The sequence below is a fragment of the Lampris incognitus genome, chromosome 8, assembly GCF_029633865.1.
Source record: "Lampris incognitus isolate fLamInc1 chromosome 8, fLamInc1.hap2, whole genome shotgun sequence".
NCBI classification, from domain to species: Eukaryota; Metazoa; Chordata; class Actinopteri; order Lampriformes; family Lampridae; genus Lampris; species Lampris incognitus.
This window is the reverse complement of record NC_079218.1, coordinates 39,829,713-39,855,412: the sequence shown is the minus strand read 5'-3', so window position 1 is coordinate 39,855,412 and position 25,700 is coordinate 39,829,713. Positions and strand designations below refer to the sequence as shown.

The following is a 25,700-nucleotide window of genomic DNA, read 5'->3' as shown; positions in this document are numbered from 1 at the left end:
GTGTTATTCCTGCATGCAGAGATAATACAATATATTACATAATAATATATTCCACACGAGGGTGTCCAGGTAGCATGGCGGTCTATTCTGTTGCCTACCAACACGGGGAATCGCCGGTTCGAATCCCTGTGTTACCTCCGGCTTGGTCAGACATGCCTACAGACACAATTGGTCATGTCTGCGGGTGGGAAGCTGGATGTGGGTATGTGTCCTGGTCGCTGCACTAGTGACTCCTCGGGTCGGTCAGGGCACCCATTTGGGGGGGAGGGGAAACTGGGGGGGATAGCGTGAGCCTCCTCTGTGCTATGTCCCCCTGGTGAAACTCCTCACTTTCAGGTGAAAAGAAGTGGCTGGCAACTCCACATGTATTGGAGGAGGCATGTGGTAGTCTGCAGCCCTCCCCGGATCGGCAGAGGGGGTGGAGCAGTGACCGCGAAGGCTTGGAAGAGTGGGGTAATTGAGTGGATACAATTGGGTAGAAAAATGAGAACAAAAAGCCAAAGAAAAAAAAAATCACCATTCCACACCATAACTATAATGACAACACCGAGGAACAATATCATTGGGATCACTTTCAGAGTGATTTGATGAGCAATAAAAAGACTGACAGCCAATCAAAATCCATCCGAATTTACATGGCGTCACATTCAACATGGTGGAGAGACTCATCATTGAGTTTAAAAAAAAAACACACCCCTGTTTGATAAAAGGAAGTGTTTAGACATACTGCCAAACGGTCTTCGGTGTTGTTGAAGTTCGTCTGGTCCTTACTGATGACATCCTCTCTGACGACCACCGCAATACCATCAAACTGATGTTGACTCATAAGAAAGTGCGAATAAAATTTGTCTTCAAAAGACGACAACTCTCGTAACAGTGTTGGATTCTCCTAACGCCTCTCGTCTTTGAGGAATTTCGTGAAGCCATACCCTTCTGGTTTTCTTTCTCTACGCAACGTACAGCAGTAACAACAGCTCATCCATGTCCAGTTTATCCATCAATATTCCACAATATCCATTTTCCTAAGCTGTCAACACAGCGGGAGTGTGCGGCGTGTGCTTGGCACCATTATTTACAGATCGTTATCATAACATCACATCGTGTAGCGATGCTCACATAGTTATCATTAGAGTTATCATTATAGTTATCGTTATATTCATCAATATAGCTATCGTTATATTTATTGTTATTGTTCTTGGTGTGGACGGCCCTTAACACCGGTGGTGGCTATCTTGCAGGTTGCTGGCCCAGAGTTTCTGGGAAATATCCTCCATGCTCTATCAACTTTCCCTGAAAAGCACAGGTCTAAAAATATACAATAAAGCAGAGGAAAAGACCTGCGTTTGGGACCAATTTTCCCTCGGCTACTGGGGGTTGAAACAAGTCTTGTTATGATGGAGGAGGGGGCTATTTGTTCAAAATGCTGAGTCGGCTGTTGAACTCTGGAGGATTTCAAAGCTAGCAAGGCAGTTAACCCCTGGTGGTACCATTGATGATGATGACACCAATTTTTCCTCAGACCAACTCTGAGGAAAGGGCAGACTGTCAGCAAGTCTGACATCTATTTTCTCTCCTTCTATCTCCCTTTCCCTCTCTGAATCATCTACCTTCTAAAAGGTGCGTTTTACCCGAACACAAAGCAAAATTTATGAGCGACGTGAATACATGAAATGTCGACGGCAGGCAACGAAAGGGCGGAGTTAATTGCGGTGAAATTACGAGAGATGCGAAATGTGTGAAATGAGCATTCGCTTGAGCTCAAAAATGTTCCAACTCGCCTGACAAAAGCCAATCACCTCCAAGTGGGGCTAGAAGCCACGCCCCCTTTACAGAAATCTCTTCAGTTAAGATGGAGGCCAAGCTAATCGTGGCGAAGTGCTCTTTGCCCAAATTGTATGACACCACATCAACAGCCTACCAGGACAAACTGAACAGGGAGACGGTATAGCGGAAGGTCAGCGAGACAGCTGGAGAGTCTGGTTGGAGAGTCTGGTAAGTGTTTTGTTAAAGAGAAAAACATTTAACGTTAGCTGTCTTCTATTGTGTCTAGCAAACTTGCTAGCAGCGCTGGTGTAATCAAAAATGCTTGCTGGGACTTGGCACGAAATTGGCTTGTTTATTTTTCAGGCAAGCGATCAAAACACAGTGTACGCCTGCCTGCAAGACTGTCTGCATGCATGCATGCATGGTTCCCTACCATTTGTTACTCTGTCCATCAGCCTGTCTAGCCCATTTGCTTGCCATCTGTCTACGTTTGTGTGTTTCACCATAGTATGTTGTACAACCAGGCTACTACATGCTTTTGCCATCTCTGTCTGTCTGTCTAACAGTGTGACTGTCTATGTGACTGTCCTCCACGAGTCTGTGATGCTTTCAGCTACCTACCTGCCCATCTGTCTGCATTCCTATATGCCTGTCATCTGTTTTTCAGTCTACCCATATGCTTGTCTGCCATCTGTCTGTCTGCCTATCTGCCTGTCTGTCTGTTTCTCCACAGACCAGTCACTTAGATGACTGTGTACTGAAGCCACTTAAGACCTCAATGCATCAACGGTTATCATGATGACATCAATTATTAAGACCCCGCTGAAATAGCTCCTTGGCACATGAAACACACACACACACACACACACACACACACATACACATGTGCGTGCACACTGACAAAAAAAAATCACATGCACACACATACCAAAACATACACATACACACACAACGTCTATGCGAGCTTGTGGTCCAGCAGGCCAGACAGATCCATCATGAATGAGCAGACATCTGATGAAAGCTAAAGCATCTGGAAGTGTGCACGCACGCACGCACGCACACACACGCACACACACGCACACACACACGCACACACACAGTTTCTTTATATACTGTACTAGTATAAAGCGTGCAAGAATGATGTAAACAGGCTTATTTTGTGTCAATCTATACACACACACACACACACACACACACACACACACACACACACACACACACACACACACACACACAAATACACACAAATACACACGCACAAACACAGTTGCAGAGCTGAGAGCTCCTTGAGGAGCCATGTCAGCTTGATAGACTTCCTTGCATATAAATTGCTTCATAACAGCCCATCGCTCTGAGGCGCTCAGCCTGTGTGTGTGTATGTGTGTGCATGTGTGTTTGTGTTTTTGTGCCTTTGTGTATGCTCATTGTGCCCACCTATCAATCCGCGTACTCTTTGTGAAGGTGTGTTGTGTCCATTTGAGTTTTCAGTTTGTGCGTTTGTGACCATGGTTTGAACAAGATAGGTTTTTGCAAGAACTGCCAGAACACGAGTTTAAGGTATAGAAGAAGCCACTAGCGACAACCTGAACAGACAAACTGGTGCTTCACTCTCTATGGTTCTCACCTCTCACCATCACCTCCATCTGTCTGTCAATCTTCAACTCTCCTCTCTCAATCTTGCCGTCTATCTCCCCGGGTCACTCCTCATCCCTTCTCTCCATGAACCTCTCTCTCTCTCTCTCTCTCTCTCTCTCTCTCTCTCTCTCTCTCATTTTCCTTCTCTTTTTAATAATGCTATCTTCATCTCTTCATTTCCATAACCATCCTTTCCACTCTCCTTCCCCACAGCCCCTGGTCTCTCTCTCCCATTTCACTGACACTCGTTTGTCTCCTTTCCTTCCTCTCCGCATGAGGGGAAGAGAATGAGACGAGACAAGGGTGAAGGAGGTGGAGGTTGGGAAGGCTGGACGGATGGATGGGTAGAAAGAAGGATTAAGAGGAGCAAAGAAACACGCAGGAAAGAAGATAGGAGGCTTTATCAGGGAATACCATAACAAAGAGGGAAGAAGGGCTGTGTGCGTGTGTTTGTGTGTGTCATTGTCTCCTACATGCATGCCACTTTTTCAATGCAATGCATGACACACACACACACACACACACACACACACACACACACACACACACACACACCTATTCTAAAAACGGAGTTGAAGAAAGACGAGGAGAAACGAGGAGGAGGAAGAGTAATGGAAGTGCAGATGAAAGAGTCTCACAGGTGATGGGGAGGTGAAGCAAAAGAGGGGAAAAAATCCCATAAAGTGACATAGTGGGGGGGAGGGGGCGAGAGAGAGAAAGGAGGCCACAAAAGAGAAACACTGCAACTATTATGAATGAGCTGAAAGAATCTAAATGTCAGCGGGTGTGTGTGTGTGTGTGTGTGTGTGTGTGTGTGTGTGTGTGTGTGTGTGTGTGTGTGTGTGTGTGTGTGTGTGTGTGTGTGTGTGTGTGTGTGTGTGTGCGTGTGAGTCTTTCTGATTGTGTGTGATGTTACCGAACACAGAGATTTTTCCCTCCGCTTCAAATCCATGCAAACACAAGTACCCACAGCAAGTGAAAACATTTAACACACGTCAGGCACGTCACACAAGTTCATCATAGTCACACTAACAGGTGAGTGCGGGGGGGTAGGGGGGCATAAACCTAACCGCAAAGTCAAACATGCACATCAGTTCTCACATGGAAACACACACACACACACACACACACACACACACACACACACACACGTGCACAGGTACACAAATGCGCCACACATCTTGGGACGTTTCGATAAAATACACTAACAACCGCTAAGTATAGGAGACAAACGCTTTTGCGTCTTTATTTGTTCGCTTGCCACGAGAGGGGCATGTTTCTGTAAAATGTGAATTACGCCAGTGAAGTCAAAAAAGACCAGTGACCGTTTGCAAAATTCCTCAAATTCCCTCCCTCTCTTATTTGCTGCTGCGATGGTCCTTTAGGATGAGCTTTGCTATTACGACTACGTTGTCACATCAAAAGCAGCACGGTGGCGCAGTGGTTAGTGCGGTCGCCTCACAGCAAGAAGGTCCTGGGTTCAAGCCCTGGGGTAGTCTAACCTTGGTGGGTCATCCCGGGTCGTCCTCTGTGTGGAGTTTGCATGTTCTCCCCGTGTCTGCGTGGGTTTCCTCCCACGGTCCAAAGACATGTAGGTCAGGTGAAGTGTCCGTACTAAATTGTCCCTTGGTATGAATGTGTGTGTGTGTGTGTGTGTGTGTGTGTGTGTGTGTGTGTGTGTGTGTGTGTGTGTGTGTGTGTGTGTGTGTGTGTGTTGGCCCTGTGATGGCCTGGCGGCCTGTCCAGGGTGTCTCCCTTCCTGCCACCCAGTGACTGCTGGGATAGACTCCAGCATCCCCGCAACCCTGAGAGCAGGATAAGTGGTTCAGATAATGGATGGATGGATGGATGTCCCATCAAAACAACAGCAAGAGCATAGCTAATTTATCTCCACGCAGGTGGAAGTGGGTCCATTAATGGTTATCAAAGAGCAACTTAACCCTATCTCACTTGTGTACGTTTGCTACCACAAGGTGATAAACCATCTGTAAGTGCTGGGCTGACCTTCGGACCAAGCGATGTAAGCAGAGCAGGACAAACACAGCTGCAGCTAATAAAAGAAGGCAGGTAGCGCCGCATTAAAAGAAGTGAAGCCCTTGTGACTAACAAGCAGATATGGAAGAGTTAAGTGAGAGTGTAGAGAACCCCAACAGATATTACAACATCACCATCTTAAATTCAACCATGCTTTCAACCTTGTTTTTTAAGGTTGTTTTTTTTTGGGGGGTGTTTGTTTAGCGGTAGGGAAAGCAGGTAGGGTTCAGAGTGGCCAAAAACCACATATCACAAAATGAAACGATATCGCCCGTAATTTTAAGACTCAGGTTCAACTCTTAGGTTTTGTTATGTTCCATCGTCATTGTGAAGGAAGTGCTGATGTAACAGTGCTGGCAACTTCTGTTTCATTTTGAATGTGTTCGTTTTGATTCTCCGAGGCGTCCGGGTGGTGTGGCGGTCTATTCCGTTGCCTACCAACACGGGGTTCTCCGGCTTGGTCGGGCATACCTACAGACACAATTGGCTGTGTCTGCGGGTGGGAAGCCGGATGTGGGTATGTGTCCCGGTTGCTGCACTAGCGCTTCCTCTGGTTGGTCGGGGCGCCTGTTTGGGGGGGCCCTGAGGGGAATAGTGTGATCCTTCCACGCTATGTCCCCCTGGCGAAACTCATCACTGTCAGGAGGAAGGAAGTGGCTGGCGACGTCACATGTATCGGAGGAGGAATGTGGTAGTCTGCAGCCCTCCCCGGATCGGCAGAGGGGGTAGAGCAGCGACCGGGACAGCTCGGAAGAGTGGGGTAATTGGCCAGATACAATTGAGGAGAAAAGGGGGGAAACCCAACCCCCCCCCGCCCCCCCGAAAAAAAAATTTTTTTTTGGATTCTCTAATTTGGAGCCCTCACCGCTGCAGCGAACACACGTTTCCCCGCGGGTGTTAGTAACTTATAATATAAAAAGAATGGGATTAGGGCTTCCATTATTGCAGAATACCAGAGATAATAAAAACATTTAATCCGTAGTGTCCATTTGAGTTGACAATGGTCAATAGGCAGAAGACACAACAGAGTCAAATGATTTTACTCGTCAAGTCACGAGGACCAATGATCGTGAAAAAATTATTTGCCATCGTAACGGAAACTGTGGGCAGTGCCACCATGACGCAGACCTAGCAGGACCCAACGGATGTCAGCATATATATGGCTGGTATAGACACAGAAGACACTCATCTAGATTTAAAGTGATGAGTCACTCACTGATGGTGAATCACCATCAACATTCCCATCAGCCCACGCTCCCCCTGCGGTGGTCGTTGAAGACGTCGCAGGGGGACCTGATGGAAGAACTCTACCCTGCATTTCCTGTCACACACAAAAGCCTGTGTCTCAGTCATTTTAATTGGCTTCCATGTCACGCACTCTGCAGAGCAATTAGCTTTCTTTGAGTGCAGGTTCACAGTCAACTGGGCAACAGCATGGTTTCAATAGGTAACACTAATGATCACGAGGAAGATTTAAGGACAAAATGGTAAAAACGCTGTTCTAACTGTAAACATACACACCCACCTCGCTGTGAACCGGGTAACAAATCAACAAGTGGCTATTATTTTCTCCAAGCCTTACTTCCAGTGCAGTCCAATAAGTCTATTATAGCTTCCATGTCACATCATCATGGTAAACTTAAAAAGCAACTCGGTATGGAGAAAACAGTAATAAAAAAAAATACATTGCCATCCATTCACTCAGGACATGCGGATCTGTTTTAGTTTCCCCAAACGACACCAATTCCCCTTTATATTTTTACCAGTTAAGCATTATCCGTCAAAAACTGCTCTGCATTGCTCTCAGTTAGGTGTTGGATGTCAGTGGGAACAGAGACGATTTTGCAGGGGTCTACTTAAAATGTTTTCGAATCGAGACGATCTGTGCAAACTGGGTTTGGAGAAAAGACAGCACTAGCAGTGTTTTACCAGAGTGAGGTTGCTTCCTCATAATGCACAGAGGAAATGATCAAATAAGGGCTTTGAAAACGAGAGTTTCAATGGTCACGCCTATTTGCATATGAAACTGATCGTTGGTTTCGGTTGTTATGCCACTGTACTGTTTATAAGGGTGGGGATACCTGCAGTCAGTTTAGACTGAAGAGGTCACTCGGATGAGTGATGAAACATATCTGTCAATAAATGTTGAGTCCAGATGAACTGATTCAACTTTCTTTGAGTCTCAGCTATATGTTGATATATGCTCTAGGATACACCCATCGTATTGTCCATATGTCTATAATACTGAAATACCTTAATTGGGAAATAATGGTTCAAGTTAGGTTGTTCAGGGATGCACGGCGATATCGGCACGTCATCGATATCGACAGACAAAAGCTGAAAAATGAAATATCGGCATCGGTCCGAAATGCCGACATGACAGGCCGGTAAGATGACGCTTTAATTATGTGCACGCGATAAGAACCATTAACCAGGCATGGATGCGGTGCGTCACATAGGCGAGGCGGAGGGTTTTTTTTACCTGCTATACCAACTGGTCTGTTGCATGTGGTTGCATACCAGCTGTGTTTTCTGAGAAGATTTCTGAGAAGACTGGAAAATGGCTAAGTGATGAGAGTCAAACCTTAAGTGCTGATTAGTATGTGTAGGTTTACAGTAAACATCAACAATCACATGTCCCCCATCACCAATTGCAATTTCACAGTCTAAGAAGGCGAACCTATCATTTTTCACATCCTCCCTGGTGAACTTGATGTGGTTGTCCACAAGAGTTAATGTGGTCGGTGAAATGTCATATTTCCTGAGATGGCTCAAAAAAGAGAGGAAACGACCATCCCTGAACCGGGGGGGGGGGGGCTAAGAGTACATCTGTCACCATCTTACAATGCTGTGATTGCAAACATTCCCAAATCCTCTGTGAATAGTACACATGGCCATTGTGACTCTAGTTAATGCTCACGTCCATATCTGTCAATAAACGGATCTAACGGATCTAACGAATAAACGATCTAACGTATCTGTCAATAAACGATGTATCCAGATGAACTGATTCAACTTTCTTCGACTTTCTTACCTGGATTATTAAACATGCATAAAGACGCATAGCCTAGACAATTAATGAATGCATCGAAATTGGAGGAAATGAAGGTAACAGTGACAGTAGAAAGAAAATAAGAAAGAAAGAATGAATAAAAGCAGGGAGTATGGAAGAAAGTCCATGATCTCAGCATTGCCTGCCTACCTGTGCTCTCTCTCTCTCTCTTTCTCTCTCTCCCCACACACATACACAGACCAGAGAACCAGAGAAGCGTCAGGCCATACAAACGAGCCACAGATATCAAATAGATTTCCTTTATCACCTTGCTGGCTCCAGCCAGCAAGACATTAACACAATATTTATTGATGCTGCTGCTGTCGCTGCATTATATGAAAAGGAGCGACAGAGGAGAGATGAGAGAGAGAGAGAGACAGAGAGAGAGAGAGAGAGAGAGAGAGAGAGAGAGAGAGAGGGAAGAAATTAAGAATGAAAAAAAAAGATGAGGCTGAGGTCCAAATAATTTTCTAGCTAAGCCTCTCGCTCCGTCTCTCGAAATCTGCTGACAAACAATGAGGAAGGTGAGCCAGAGCCAAGGAGTCTGAGGCCGTGCCAAACACCCAGAGGAGGGGGGGGGGGATAATAAGAAAAAGGAGGCAAGATAGGCAGAACAGGTGGAAGAGAGAGAGCAAGAGCAAGATGGATTAAGAAAGAACGTAGACAGGGGAACAGAGAAATATATAGAGCGAGAGAGAGAGAGAGATAGATGGAAGATTGATCCACTCTTCTCGCCTCTTCTCCCATCAGGGGTTCATTAGGCCCTAAGCGAGAGAGAGAGAGAGAGAGAGAGTGAGGGGGGGGGGGATGGATGAGAAGATCGAGAGGAAGAGGGAGAGCCTGTCACTCCCACTGACCCCTGCTTCTTTCACTGTTTACTCACCTACCCTCCCTCCTTCACCTCCTGTCTTCTTTCATTCTTCATTCCACCTCTCCTATACTGTCTTCTGCACCCCTCTCTCAGCCTCTCCCCTCTCTCCATTCTACTGTCCTTCCCTCTCTCTTTCCCTCCATTCCCTCCTCCCCCTCTTCTTCTTGTCCTCCTTCCCTGTCACTCCATCAATCCATTTTTCTTCCCTCCATCTCACACTGCATTTGTAAAGATTCTTTTTTTTTTTAAAGTGTCAATGCTTTTCCCAGAACCAAACAGACTTGGCTGTTGATCCTGTTGGATTCTCATTGGGCTACTGCCTTTTGGGTCCTTAGAAAAATAAGAATCTGGCAATGCACTTAGCAGTCATGTGATTTTTTTGGCTGGACATTCACATGCAACTGTCCCTGGCTGACTGACTGACTGACTGACTGACTGACTGACTGACTGAGTGACTGAGTGATCAGTGTGACTCGACTGGGCTGCTGGATCAGGTGACCAACAACGTCACTGAAGTTACATGATTGGTCGGCCGAGCGCCGAGAGGTATGATGGACGGTGCAGGTTAAAGCACCCCAAATAACAATCGCTCTGACAAAACACTCACTGGCAAATTCACAAAAGGACTGCACGGCTTTTGCAGCTGCTACACCTGCACAAATAAGACAAAAAGAAACCGGGTAATTTTCAAAAGGATCCACAAAGGGTGAAATGTACCCCTAACTGCCAAGCAAATAGCGTCTCGGCGCTTCGGTGCCATTTGCACGTATTTATACAAATGAGCCTCATTGCAAAAGAAAGGTCCAATTCACAAACACCAGCGTTAATAGCCACACGTAGTTAGAGTGAAAATTATTAGCATATTCAGAGAGTTGGTGGTGACTGACGTCCAGACTTTCCAGTGATCATGGCAGCAGTGACTGTAGCCAGGCGAAGGCATCGTCATGCCAGACATGCTCGTGAGCAGATATTTTACAGCACAAGATCACTTTTTGATCTGAGACCGAAATCATTTGCAGATACAGGTTGCCAGTAGGGCTGGTCAATATATCGATTTTATATCGATATCATGACTAAGACTTGATATGAGTGTATTGTTTTTGCATCTGCATTTAAAACCGTTTCTTTTTACCCGAACATAGATTAACCATGTCATATGATGTGCTAGTTCAGTACACTTTAACAACAAATATCACTGGGACCACTGCAGAACATGGCAGATGAACATTCAATATCCAGGAACCAGAGGTGGAAAGTAACGAAATACATTTACTCACGTTACTGTATTGAATACTTTTTTTGTGTATTTTGTATTTTTTAAGTACAATTTAAAATCGGTATTTTGTATTTTACTTGAGTACGTTTTGACTCAAGTATTGTACTTAGTTACTTTTTAAAACCTATCCGTTACTGAGTAAAAATAACAATTCAACCTACAGGGGAAAAATACGCGCCAGAACCATAGACAGTAAACCAATGGCCAGAACCAACAGTGACAAATGATGATGTGATTAGCACTGGCGCGTGAACATAGAGGGCGCGCGCGGACAAGCTAGGTTAGTGGGCGCGAAGTTTTTAGTTTCTAGTGCTAGAATGGGGGTCGACAAAGCAGGCACGGCCAGCGGTCGCGGTCCAGAAGACCCGGACCTAGAAATAATAGATGAAGCTCAAGCTGAAACATCGAAGTCTGTAGAACTAGATGCAGAAAAAAAATCCTTGGCCACATTTGGAAGATTTCTTTTTGTTCAAGCGTAGGAAAGGCAACAGCATCATCATGCAGTGCAAGATGTGCCTCCCAGCAGTGAAGTACCTGTCTGCTTTCAACAACTCCACTTCAAATCTGCAGAAGCATGTTTTGGTAAGTATTTCTGCTGTCTCATTAGTAGTTTTATTTAATATAGCTGTTATGTCTGCACACATCGACAGTGCTGCATTTGATTTGGTGCTGTTCTATTGTGCTGGGATCGATTGGTGATGCCTGCAGGCTCTGGGTTGTTTGATCGGGTCTGCCTTTGATGCTGTGTCAGTCTAAATAAAGAATGCCACGGAGAGGTTGTGTCGAGCGACAGCGCTGTGTCCTGACGTGATTTAAAAATACAATAATAGCCAACCCAGGCTCACCCCATTTCGTGGGCATTTTTATGCTAGCACCTGCAACCATTGACAGTAGAAGAAACCCACAGCTAGCCAGCACATTCTAATTAGCTGCTATGCTAACATAATCAAACGTGACACATCATTAAGTACCAAATGAACTCGCTCCAGCCGACAATCCGCATGTTTATCGTACTTCAAACAGATACAAAACGCGTAATGTATATTTGCAGTCTGTTTAAGTCTTTAGGACATTGGCTAAATTTGCATAACAGCTAGCCCCTGGTACTTGAATGTGTAAAGGCTAGCTGTTAGTTGCTAGTAGTCTTGAGTGGACTCGGGGAAATTAGCCTTGGTTAAATTTAGCTGCTATGAATAGTCGGTGTTACCCCGTCGAAATTGCCACGGGTTTCAATTTGATTGTGTCTTTGAATTTACAGTCAAATCAAATGTATCAACTGTGTTAACAGAGAGGGTTGTAGTGTGAGGCACTTTGCCTAACCAACATTACAGGGCACTCAGCGCTCCTCCACAATAGGCGGGGAGCTAAGGGGCCTTACCGTCTGACCATGCTGAACATGTTAACAAATGTTAACATTGAAAATGTTGGGTTGCATTTCATGTTTCAGGTACTCAATGCATTTCAATGTATTTCCCTCCATTGGAAATGCGTTACAATTACAGGAACATGACTCTCCATGAGCAAGGGGAAAGTGTGACATCTGTCTTTGCAAGTTTAATCACATCTAGTGATAAATGTATGGTTTTAGTGGTATTATTGGCTTTCTCTTAATAATAAAGGCCAAAATGTAAAGTCTTTCTACTCGATTTACAAGGCAAATCAAGTAGAAAGACTTTAAATTTTGGTCTCTACTATTATGGAAAGCCAATAATACCACTGAAACCATACATTTTCCAAAGCTTGTGTCCTCTAGATGTGATTAAACATGCAGAGACAGATGTCACACCTTCCCCTTGCTCGTGGAGAGCCAATGGAGGGAAATACATTGAAATGCATTGAGTACCTGAAACATGACGTGCAACCCAAAATTTTCAATGTTAACATTTGTTAACATGTTCAGCATGGTCAGACCTTTCAAAAAAAGTTGGTTTCGTTCGATTGTAAGGAGGGTGCACGACTGCACGGTAAGGCCTCGTAGCTCCCCGCCTACTAGGCAGACCCAGAAAAGATTGTTTTGACTCCTTCATATCGACGACAAGGGATTAGATCACTAGTAGGCGATTGTTGCTCTGTGTGCATGCAAGCAGCTATGATGATTACACGTGCATTGATATGTCTCCTTCCTCTGTATCATAATACTGGTAGGCTATAGAAACACATTGGCTTTTGATGTTGATTTGAAATCTCAATTTTAGCATTCAAATCCAAATCATTGATTTTGTTGGGAAGGGTGCAGCATTGTAATGCCCTCTGGATTGTGGCATATTGTGCTTAATACAATGTAATAGACAAAATGTGATGACTAAAGAAATAGAAAACTTTTATTTATCAAAGTTTTAATTTCAGTGTGTTTAATAAGCACCACATTGATTCCTCTACTGATAATACCCTTTTCTGTTTTTTCACAGAGGAAACATCCATCGAAACAGTTGGCTTTTAGCCGAGCAAAGCCAGGGAAGCAAACCCACCAAGCAAATCCACCAAGTCCAAGCAAACAAACAAATATAAAAGATGCCATGACAGTGGGAGGCAACCGCCGTGTGCCACAAGGCAAGATCGACAAGATCATCATTAGGCTAATATGTGAGGGCCTTCATACATTTAGTTTGGTTGAACAACCTGCGTTCAAAGAACTTTTGACAATGCTAAATCCACAATGCAAGGTCATTTCCAGGCCCACTGTCCGGCCTAGATTAGAGGCATCTGCCATTCAGATGAAGAAGAATGTCATGTCCCATCTCAGTAAAGTGAGCTACGTTGCCACCACTACAGATTGTTGGACTGCACACCAGCAAAGTTTTATTGGGGTGACGGGTCATTGGGTGGATGAAGAAACCTTTGAGAGGAGATCAGCTGCGCTTGCATGTAAGAGGTTAAGAGGGTCCCACACCTTTGATGTCCTTGCAGGGGCACTTGACGACATACACTGTCAGTATAGAATTAGGGGCAAAGTGGTGAGAACCACAACAGATAGTGGCTCAAACTTCGTTAAAGCTTTTAGTGTCTTCGGAGAACAGAGCCAGTCTGAGGATGCAGAATCAGATGCTGAGTCGGACAGAGATTCAATTGATGATGAGCCCACAGCCAACTACCTGGACACATTCAGCATCCTGGAGCAAGATAATGGCCTGGAGTACCAACTTCCTACACACCAAAGGTGTGCATGCCATCTTCTCAACTTAGTTGCCACAACAGATGCTGAGATAGCAGAAAAGAAGATGGACACATACAAGAGACTATCGCGTGCAGCCTTTGGGAAATGTCAAGCCATGTGGAACAATACGGGTCGTTCATACATGGCAGCAGAAGTTGTGGAAGATCATTGCCGACTCCAGCTCATCCGACCAAATCAAACGCGGTGGAATTCAACATTCATGGCTGTGGAGAGAATCATACGGATCATACAAGAGAAAGGGGAGGAGGCAATCAGGAATATTTGTGAAGAATTCAAATTGAAAACGTAAGTTTTAATTTGCATTTCAACAGTATGAAAGTGTGAATGTGTGTTTACATACTTGAAACTTAACTTTTCCTGCTTGATTTCCTGACAATTCTTTGTATTCTATTTATGCCAGGCTGACTCAAGCAGAAATTGCTTTCCTGACTGATTACTGCTCGGTGATGAAACCTCTGGTAAAGGCCTTGAACATACTTCAGTCAGAGACCAACACACACTTAGGGTGGCTTCTTCCAGTGATATGTCAGCTACAAGCAAAACTCAAAAGGCAGGAGACCTCATCCAAGATGTGTCTACCACTCATCAAAGCCATTCAGGATGGTGTCCAAAAGCGTTTTGGTGAGATGATGATGGACCCAGAACTGATTGCGGCAGCAATACTTCTACCGAAGTTCAAGACCACCTGGACAGAGAGGCCGGATGTCATAGAAACAGGTATGATTGCATCTTATAATAAACTGCTTTTCAACAGTGTATTGGAGATCTACTTTGTTTTATACTCAATACAATGTGGTCAGTGCTATAAGGCATTATGCATTATGGTGCACGCTTGGTAAATTAATCAAGTCTTAATTGTCAGAAATGTGTTGTTTGTCACTCGACAGGTCTGGCTCATGTCAGACGAACACCTTGACCAGATGGCAGAGGTGGAAGTTGAGCAAGTTGGACAACATTCCTCAGATGAAGATGATTTCTTCACCTCAATGAAGTCCAGAAGGTCAGAAGGTACAGGGGAGTTGGAAGGGTACCTAGCCTGTATCCCAAACGATATGGATCTGCTAAACTCCTTTCCAAATTAAAAAAAACTCTCTCTGAAACTCAACACTGGCCTGCCTGCTTCAGCTGCCTGCGAACGGCTTTTCAGTTGTGCTGGATTACTGTTCACTGCAAAGCGAGCAAGGATGAGCTCAACTAACTTTGAAAATCAGCTGCTGCTTAAACTGAACAAGAAGTTTGTAGACTAGGTTATAGGTGATTTAGGGTGTCACAAAACTAGTGGCCTTGATTTGCAATATTCCTCTCTGGAATATTGCTGCTCTTTTATGTTAGTTCCTTTAATTTTGTAACACTTGTGCGCGTCATCATGTGGACATTACTTTGTAGTTTGTACCTCTCTGAGAGAGAGAGAGAGACAGAGAGAAAGTAGGCGTGCACAAGCCTGTTTAATGTTTTTTACCACTAAATGGATGAGCTCAATTAACTTTGAAAATCAGCAGCTGCTTAAACTGAACAAGAAGTTTGTAGACTAGGTTACAGGTAATTCAGGGTGTCACAAAACTAGCAGCCTTGATTTGCAGTATAACAGCTGTTGCTGTTGGTGTTGACATGTATGTTGTTGTAATTACACTTACATTTGTGTAGGTATTCTTTGTTGTTATCGCACTTACACACACATGCCCTCTATAGCGCTCTTGCAGCTGTGGAGATGGCATTAACACATTCTCATTCTCTGACGGTTAACAAACACACACACACACACACACACACACACACACACACACACACACACACACACACACACACACACACACACACACACACACACACACACACACAAGCATGTCTCCTCTGGAATATTGCTGCTCCTTTATGTCAGTTTGACTTTGTAGCAACACTTATGAGCGTCATCATGTGGGCATTACTTGGTACTTTTTACCTGTGTGTGTGAGAGAGAGAGAGGGTGAGAGGGAGAGAGAGGGAGAGCGTGTGCGTGTGAGAGAGAGAGTGAGAGAGAGAAAACGTGAGAGTAAGCATGTTTAATGTTGTACCACTAAATGGATGAGCTCAACTAACTTTAAGATGCTACTTAAACTGAACAAGAAGTTCAGTTGTTGTGAAGTTGTTGTTATTGCGCTTACATTTGTTACACTTGTTCTTTAATTAAAAACAAAATAGTTATGGATTTCTGACCCCTTGTCCTATTTTTACTACCCTCACACCCCACACAAAGAAAGTAACTAAGTAACTTTTACTTAAAGTACATTTCAAATGAACTACTTTTTACTTTTACTTGAGTACATTTTCAGATGAGTACTTTTACTTCTACTTGAGTAATATTTCATCAAAGTATTGGTACTTTTACTTGAGTACAATATTTTTGTACTTTTTCCACCTCTGCCAGGAACTCACATTACAGACACTACCACTGACTATCCCTGTAACAAACTGGCCACAATTTCGAACACTGACCAAACCCGATCCAGCCTTAAACTAGGTTTTGAAGTAGTCTTGTTGTCTTTGTTACCTCATCTCAGTTAATGTACTCAGAATAGTTTCCTTTTTAAACCAAGTCTCTCTTGAAAGAGAGACCTAACCTTAACGGGGTTGCCTTGTCCAACAACTGTGGAAAAGAAGCAAAGCATCTGCGATATCTTCAGACTTCACATCTCCCTTATCTTACGTTTACAATAAATTAACTTGTCGACTTCGCTATCGCATTCAAGTTAGCTCTATGAGACTCAACACTGGCTTACACTATTATGACCACTACCTTTAACATTTAAAAACACCAACTCATATGGGCGAATAGTGTTATGTTCACAATAATGGTAGCCAAAATAAGTTCCAGTTGAACTGGCACCAACATTACTCAAGATATAGCTATCACTACATAAATTAACTCTATTATCTCATTATAGCTAACTGTATGTCACTGCAACAAGGTGCATTATTCGGGCATTTTCAGTGGTTTAACTGGGAAACTGGGCATGACTGTTATCATAGAAACAGATCATAAGATTGTGGGGTTTTTACAACTTCAGCATAGAGGGTTGTGATGTTTATTGCAACTTCGGCAATACCTTCGAAACACAGCTCCGCTCATTCACCGGAGCTGCTCCAGTCTGCAAATGTGTTCGTCTGTGGCACAGTAGCCTTCAGTGTTGGTAGGCTATTACTCATGACGTGTAACCAATCAGATAGTGCTGTTGGCGGAACACTGCTCGACACCACTGAGTGGTGACTACAGACAGAGAGAGGCGGCTGCTTCAGAGCCAAAGCAGCGCATTTTTAAATTAATTCAGTTATTGGCAATCGGATAAAAAAAAAAGATTCCGATAATTGCAAAAATGCTAAATATCGGATCCGATAATCGGCTAGGCCGATAAACAGTCAATCCCTAACACACAAACCCACACACGCACGCACACACACACACCCCTCCGTCCTCTCTAGGTCTGCCAACCTTCATACCCTTCTCTTCCTATCCTCCCACGTTTCCTTGTAACACTTTCCCACAAGGGATCAGGGAGCATCTGTCAGCCTGCCAATCTCTTTCCCAATTCCTTTCTGGTTTGTGCCAAAGTTTGTCTTGGTAAATAACCGAATAACAGAAACTTCAGTGGTGAAACCTGAGCTGAAGTTAGAGCCAATACAGAGAGGTGAACCAAAAGCCAGAATCATTTTCAAACAACACTATTATGATGGATTTACCCAAGATTTTTCTCCATTAATGAATACTTATTTCATCCATCTGGACCATGGAGTCGGGTTACATAATACAAACTGGCATCTCAACCACGGCTGGAGACACTCTCCATATACCGCTGCTGACATTTTTGACTGAGTAGGATGAACACTGGTGCAGAAGCAAACACGATCTTTCTCAAACAAGAAAAAAGTATTGAAATGTGATGACGATGTGGGGATGTGTCTGTTGGACAGACAACTGACGATGTGGTGATGTGTCTGTTGGACAGGCAATCTACCAATTCCACCATCGGTCCAAACAGTGTTCCTATCTAGTTTGAAGTGTTAGCCTTAATCTGAGGATGCCATTTTTACAAGGATGGGAATTGTTTAATAGTGAGCTGATGGCACACAAGTGACAATGACTGTTACACCTTGTTTGTAGTTTTTGCTGCCAGAAGGAGGGACAGGTCAGACCTGTCCCTGTATACAGAAAGACAGACTGATATAAAAACACTGTTGACACAACCCCTTCATGGTTATTGGTTTATCGATTAAAATCTACAGAACAGTCGAAAACTAACATTCAGATGTTTCAAATAAAAGCACTTTAATCAATTTCTACACATTAGCTGTACCTGTGTAATGTGCATACTTGCATTATAAAGTAGTTGTACATGGATAATAAGATGCGTACTTGTATTATAGGGTGCGTGAGGTTGTAACTTGACTTGCAAACTGTATGACACCAACTGTCCATGCCCGTGCCTGTTTAAAACAGTTACCTGCTACTGTACAAAACAACGTGAGCTATAACTGATAGTCTATCTTGAATTATGACTCACTAGAGGGAAAAAAATGACCCACAGCAGTAAATGCCCTTGCCCTGTAACCATGAAAGTATTACAGAATTCATCTTCTCCATATATCAAATTGGGCATTTTCCCTTTAGTCATTTTATATTGACTGTAGCCTGGGAACCAGACGAATCTGCGAGCTCATGTTTTACATTTGCTCTGGCATTTATGTCTGGCCACCCTCCTGTCCAGCTGACCTGGCCCAGGTCGGACCAATCACAGCCGTTTATCTAATATGGGGCAGGTTTGATACGAAGACGTACAACCTAGTTTTTTTTTTCTCACCCACATTCAAGGAACTCGGCCTCTGATTGACTAGTACTCGTTGCCTCCATTGGTTAGATTGGTCAAAGTTAGGGTGGGATTAGGGATAGGGTTAGCCAATCAGAGGCAGGGTAGGGGCGGGTCTTCCCGGAACACGGGTGGGGGGAAAAATAACGCTGAACTAAAGAGGAGCATCGTTGGCTGCCGCTAATGTGGAACAGTCCGTTGAATCCGTTATCGCAGCAGTATTAAACAAATTGGACAGTATATTTTATCTAAAAGAATAAACAACTGCACTTAAGTCTTTTGTTGATAAGAAAGATGTGATTGCAGTACTTCTGGCAGAATTTCGTAAAAGTGTAAGCGCTACGTCACTTGTTTCGTTTCTCTGACTGGTTGTAGGTCTATCCAATAGCATCCAGAGGCATTTTGGTCTGTGCCCATTGATAACGCCCCTTGGAAATAAAAAGTTAACTGAGAGGAACCAGGCTAATTAGCATTTGCAAATTTGTCTGGTTCCCAGGCTACATTGACTGCTCTCCAACACCTTGATTTGGTGGTACTAATGCAGTACAGGACAGACTTCAATGTTCTTAATCACTCCATCCATCCATCCATCCATCCATTATCCAAACCACTTATCCTGCTCTCGGGGTCGCGGGGATGCTGGAGCCTATCCCAGCAGTCATTGGGCGGTAGGCAGGGAGACACTCTGGATAGGCCGCCAGGCCATCACAGGGCCGACACAGACACACACACACACACACACACACACACACACACACACACACACACACACACACACTCACACCTAGGGACAATTTAGTACAGCAGACTCACCTGACCTACATGTCTTTGGACTGTGGGAGGAAACTGGAGCCCCCTGAGGAAAACCACACAGACACGGGGAGAACATGCAAACTCCACACAGAACCCGGGATGACCCCCAAGGTTGGACTACCCCGGGGCTTGAACAGAGAACCTTCCTGCTGTGAGGCGACCGCGCTAACCACTGCACCACCTTTCTTTATCACTAAGTATAAATCTTATATCACTCAAATATTGGGGCAAAGTATTTCATTTTATTTGTGTATTACCTTATTGGTGTAAATAATTGAATTTAGAGCGATTAGGTAAAATACACGTCTACAAATAATTACATACTTACATGCCTTTATTCTGAAGGCTAAGCACCACACTGCCTCTGGTCAGCTTGACAATGCCAGAGATGTAAAATCCAGGTCCAGAAAGTAAACGTCCGAAGCGTGTATTTGCTCCACCATGTTACTAAACCAGTTGATTTCAAATAACTAATTTCCCCTACTTAGTTGACGAGTGGTGTTGACTAGGATCTGCTGGTGTTGTACATGGGTGGAACAAATACACGATTTGGACATAGACTTTCTGGACCTGGTTTTTACACCCCTGCAATGATCCACCTACACAAAACTTTCAAGCCACTTCTGTGAATGACACTTCCAATGGCTGCAATTGTTTTAAATGAGTCACAAAAGGAATATTGTGTATAACTTGTTCATGAGTTTGCAGTGTGTGTGTGTTGCAAACTTACTGTGTGCACAGACACACAGATGCTCTTTGACGTTTCAGTTTGGAGCAGACAATGGTACATTTGCAGTGTGTACCCAAGAAACCTCTGTTAGTGGGTGGCGGCGAAGTGTAGGTATACCGTCTACGGCCCGTGTGGAATGTCGTCGAAATTTTTGCCTGTCTCGCTTCCTTTACTCCGCTTTGTCATCATACCAAGGCTACTGTTAACTTTCCAACTTCAAACTTTCCAAAGCCGTGCGTCACACCGCGCAATATTCCCGTCTCACGGCGAAATGTAAATTGTCCATCAACATTTGTCGTGGCTAGTAATTTGACTCGAAGTTACAGCAAATAAAAACAAAGGCTGTGAGGGAATTGCCCAAAACAATTTCACATTCGACTGCTAATAACAACTTCGACTTAGGTTTACTCCATGGCTTAAAAAGAATAAATAAAAACATGACAGGTCATTAATTTTAAATGTCTAACCATCTACTGCACCAGAAAGCCAATTGCTGTTAGCTGTTCCATGAGGGACGGTTGCTGCAGAGCAGTAATGAAGCACATTCCTGTTCAAGATCTTTTTTTTCCTCCTCCTTTTAGGTGTATGTTTGCGGGTTGTGTGTTTTTGTGTGTGTGCACGCACATGTGCGTGTGTGTTTTTCTTTGCAATTATTGCTTCGCTAACAAGGGGTTAGCCATGAGGGCGTTGAGCAAAAAAAATAAACGTCTAAAAAAACATTCCCTCTTCACTTGACTGACGTCATTTGCTGCCCCCTGAACAGCATGAATTCACACACACACACACACACACACACAAACATGTCTATCAAACCCCACTAATACGCTTTGGATCTCAGGCCATTACAGGGTCAATCTCTCACAGCAAACGGACATGCATAATCATGCCTGAGCACACATGCACACACACAGACACACACAAGCTTATATGTCATGCCTGCAGTTACAGCAGCATACCAGTGCCAGTGTTTTCCAACACGCACTTAGTGCACAATGCCACCTGGCTTTATCACAAAACGTGCACTAATATGAAAAACGAGGTGCTTGCAAACAGGCCACGAGTGACCACAGTGACACAAAAAGACAAAAATAAGCCAACACAATCAAACAAAACAACAAAAAAAACCAATGCATATACTCAAGCCTGCACATAGATACACACACAAACTTGTAAACATATACAGAATTACACACAAGAAGTAAGCACTTGAAAAGAAAAACCCACACACAAAATCAGAAACCGAAGTAGTAATGCCCTTGCGGTTCGCATACTGGTTAGTTAGTTAGCAAGCAAGGCAAAGAGCAGCAGAGGCTGGTAACATGACAGCCAGCCAACACGCCTCCAGGCAGCGAGATTTAGGCTACATACATGCCTGCGCACACAGACACATACACACACACACGCACACAGCTTGAGGCCATTCATCTCTTCCGACACACATAATATACAAACACACACTTGCCCTGTAACCCCATTTAACTATGCATGCATGTGCACAGCAGTTAGCAAGTGCCTGGATGAGTGCGCGTGTATATGTGTGTGTGCGGCTGTGTGTGTGTTTGTGTCAGTTCCTAATATATCGGAACTGAGGATGGAGTGACGTACAGCCGATAGCAGCAGTTCATTCATGAGTAACCCCCCCCCCATAGAGCTGCTAATGCAATACTACACACCACGTGGGCTCCTTACCCCCTTTTCCAGCCAATAGGACCCGAGCGCTAAACATCATGCATGCGCATGCTACACCGCCACCCACTTGCTCACATAAACTACACAAGCACACGTGCATACGTACACATGTGCTCTCGAAACCTGTCTCCGGTTTGCATGCCAGTTTCACATGACTGCGTGGACATGATGTTGCCACACAGGGTAAATCACACTCATGGGTGCAGACGCACAAAAAGAAAAAAAAAACATGCACAAAACACAGAAATGTAGTATTCCTCGGAGCCATGTCCCTAAGTAGGTGACAGAGAAATCACACGCTTCTCGCAGTAGCAGCCACCGATGACTTTCAAGACTGTAGAGAAGAGTGGAGACCTCTGATGGAGGAAGGGGATGGTGATTAGATGGACAGATAAATAAAACTGCAAGAGGTTTGATGAAGAAGATAGAAGGCAAGAATGGAGAGAGTGAAGAAGATATTACCAGACAGCCAAGCTGAAGGTGAGACAGAGATGAGATGGAAGGATGGATGCAGAGTAGGGAATGTGGATGGATGGATGGATGTCAAATGTGTCTCAATACTGTCAGCTTGCTTCATAAACAACTGTCTCCAGGTGAGAGAGGCTACCCTGCAGCAAGAGGGAGAGAAATGCTAAGACAGGAGAGGGGAGGGAGCATAAGAGAGAAAAATAAAATGAGTGAAAAAAGATAGCGCTACACAAGGAAGTACAGAGAGATAGAGACAGAGAGAGGGAGAAAAGGAGAGAGAGCTGTTATGCCCCCACACACCATGACTCATCTCCGGTTTCATACCCAGCGGGAGGAGGGTTGTGTGGGTGTGTCTGTGTGTGCATGTGTGTGTGTGTATGTGTGTGGGTGCTCGTGGAAGAGTTTGAGTGAGCGAGATGGGACTGGCAAGTGAGAGAGTGAGGGAGTATGTGGTGGAGTTTATGTATGTGTGTGTGTGTGTCCGTTGGGGAGAAGTAAAGAGAGAGAGATCCTGCCAGGGAGTAGTGCGGGAAGCTGTCACAACTGGGAACATTTAACAAGTCCCCTGACGATTCCGGTTTAATTGATTCAAGACCAGAGCCAGTTCAGTTGCATATGCACTATCAAGAAATCAGGATTGATTGCCAAGTCCGCTAATGATTAACAGTAATCTGCTGAAATAATATTCCCTTTCTTGAGGCAATTATAAGGAGAAGATCTGCCCGTAGCACATGGATAAAAATGAAATGAGAGGCAAAGCGTGGGGCTGTTTGCCCAAATTAAGCACAATTAATACCCCTCTCACTGAAACGACACAAATCTGTCCAAATATAAAGCATCCGTACATGAAAGCCAAGTTTTTGTTTTGGGGGTTTTTTTCTCCCCCCCTCTTCCCCCGTTTGATGTAACGCTATGGTGAAGATGCAGCAGCCATGCGCATCACCGAATAAGACAGTCCCGCCCCGAGAGCAGCACTTTCAGGAGGTAAACAACGCCCCCTCCCACACCGAGAGAGAGCGAGAGAGAGGAAGAGGAAGAGAGAGAGAGAGAGAGAGAGAGAGAGAGAGAGAGAGAGAGAGAGAGAGAGAGAGAGAGAGAGAAGAGAGAGAGAAGAGAGAGAGAGAGAGAGAGAGAGAGGAGAGAGAGAGAGAGAGAGAGAGAGAGAGAGAGAGAGAGAGAGAGAGAGAGAGGAGAGAGAGAGAGAGGAGAGAGAGAGAGAGAGAGGAGAGAGAGAGAGAGAGAGAGAGAGAGGAGAGAGAGAGAGAGAGAGAGAGAGAGAGGCAAAGAAGACTTGCTTCAATTCCTTGATGCGTGTTCGTGCTCAGCTTTCCCAAAAAACAGTCCCTCCCCCCATACTACGTCCCCTTACCGGGGAGAGAAATCAGAATACACGTGCGCCTTAAAAAAAAAAAAAAGCCCTGCAGAACCGTTTCTGGGCAGCGTGATATCGCACCAGCAACCGTACAGAAGCGGAGGGGGGGGGCAGACCGAATTGCGATCATGACCAATGCACAAGCCTAACTTGTTAACGTACAACTTCGCAGCCATCGCCAACGTATGAAATCCCGTTAACATACAGTATGCATGCGCATGTGCGTGCGTGCGCGCCGGCGTGTGTATGTATGTGCGCGTGTGTTTTCACGAGCGTATGCAACATTTTGCTCGCTTTTGCCTCTCGGCTGCGCCGATACGACTTGCAAACTTGTGAACCACCCCCGAGCAAATGAATCCTACTGTAACAGAAATATCAACGGGCGCTTCGGTTGCCTTCCACTACCGACACACCGTTCCAGGAAAACACATTGCACTTTGCGTTTTGTGCGACAAAACGACAAGTTTTAACCCATACAGTAACGCGATATGTTATACAGTACAACCGAGAGCCACAGGACTGGACCCGAACAAGGTTCATCTCTTGATCCCTGACCCGCATGGAGCGAGTCAGCCCTAACCTAGGGCACCTCCGCCGGCTTAGGGGAGCACACTGGCTGACTGACAAGCCGCTTCAAAAGTGCGTGCAAGCTACTCCCCTGCTAGCTAGCAACGATAGCTAGCCGCAAACTGTACTTCTTGCATGCAAGAATCCCAAACCCGTCCCACCTATATTTACCTTAATCGCAGTCCGCTTCGGGTGGCGAAACGTCCTCGTTGCTGGACGGCTGGCGACTCCGGTCGATTAGGGCATCGTTCGAAGCCAGCCACATGTATTTACAGTTGGGTTTTTAGCAGTAGTCAAATTTCCACAGTCCCCCGGCTGCTACTAGCACTGCTAAAGCAGGCGAGCCCCCCCCCTCCACCCTGCCTGCCTCTATCCACGCTGGTGACAGGACTTGTCTCTTCCCTCCGAGTGTGTGTTGTTGTGTGCGTGTGTGTGTGTGTGTGTGTGTGTGTGTGGGCTAAGAAGCGCGTCAGATATGCAATAAGACGTACGAGTGCAATAGTTGTTTTTGGTTTTTTTTGCTTCTTTTACAAAAGTAGCGATGGTCGGAGAAGTGGTGTGTGTGTGCGTGCGTGCGTGCGTGCGTGTGTGTGTGTGTGTGTGTGCAGACGGCAAGCTACCAGCGGCGGCGGTTACAGCGGAGCAGGATGCGAGGTGCGTATGAGCTCATGTCCACAAACCATGTCGTATTTCAGATGACCGTCCACTATCGCCGGGTCTCCATCTCCGACCTGCTGTTTCCTTTCCCGGCAGGAGGAGGAGGAGGAGGGGGGGATGCTTAATTTAAATAAATTTAAAAAAAAGGATGAGTCATAAAAGATCGCAAGCTAGTTTCGCAACGTCCCTCTCGCAAAAAAACAAAACAACAAACAAAAAAACAAAAAAAAAAACAAAACAACACATACGGTACAGCTCTCCCTCTTCACTTGCTGTCTTGCTCCCCCCTTTGCCGGACCGTGTGTACATCTGCTCTGCACAAAACGCGCAGGCAGGCAGGCAGGCAAGCAAGCAGGCAGGCGGGTCTGACTGAGCAGCCTCGCAAAAAAAAAAAAAAGACAAAAAAAAATCCTCTCATATCATTAGCTTGAAAACTCTTGGCGCCATATTTATGGCGTACTTTCAATTTCCCTGTTACCGAGAGTCGCGCTTATACAAGATCACTACGCCTCGGAGGGGAGATGCGGACGGAGGGCGGGGAGGCGGGAGTGAAACGTCCACCTGTCACTTGTCGAAGAAGAAATGTACTTGTTGAAAATCGGATTTCTTTGGTCGTTGAGGTTGTATGACTTTTGATTTAATTTGCCAGTTTAACCTTCAGTATGCATTGACGCTTCGAAGATGATCTAACGCGACACTTTTTTTTCTTCTTTTTTTTAACCTTTATTAACCCAGGGTAGTACGCTGAGCACGTGTGCT

General features: G+C 44.8%; 1 long non-coding RNA gene across 1 annotated transcript in view; it reads right to left on the bottom strand.

Moving 5' to 3' along the window:
• The window catches only part of LOC130116862 (uncharacterized), a 46,343-nt gene extending 21,356 nt beyond the window's left edge, over window positions 1-24,987 (bottom strand). Inside the window, exon 1 of the long non-coding RNA XR_008810607.1 lies at window positions 24,456-24,987. This is a non-coding gene — a long non-coding RNA (uncharacterized LOC130116862). The remainder of the gene's footprint in view (window positions 1-24,455) is intronic.
• Window positions 24,988-25,700: the final 713 nt, after the last annotated feature.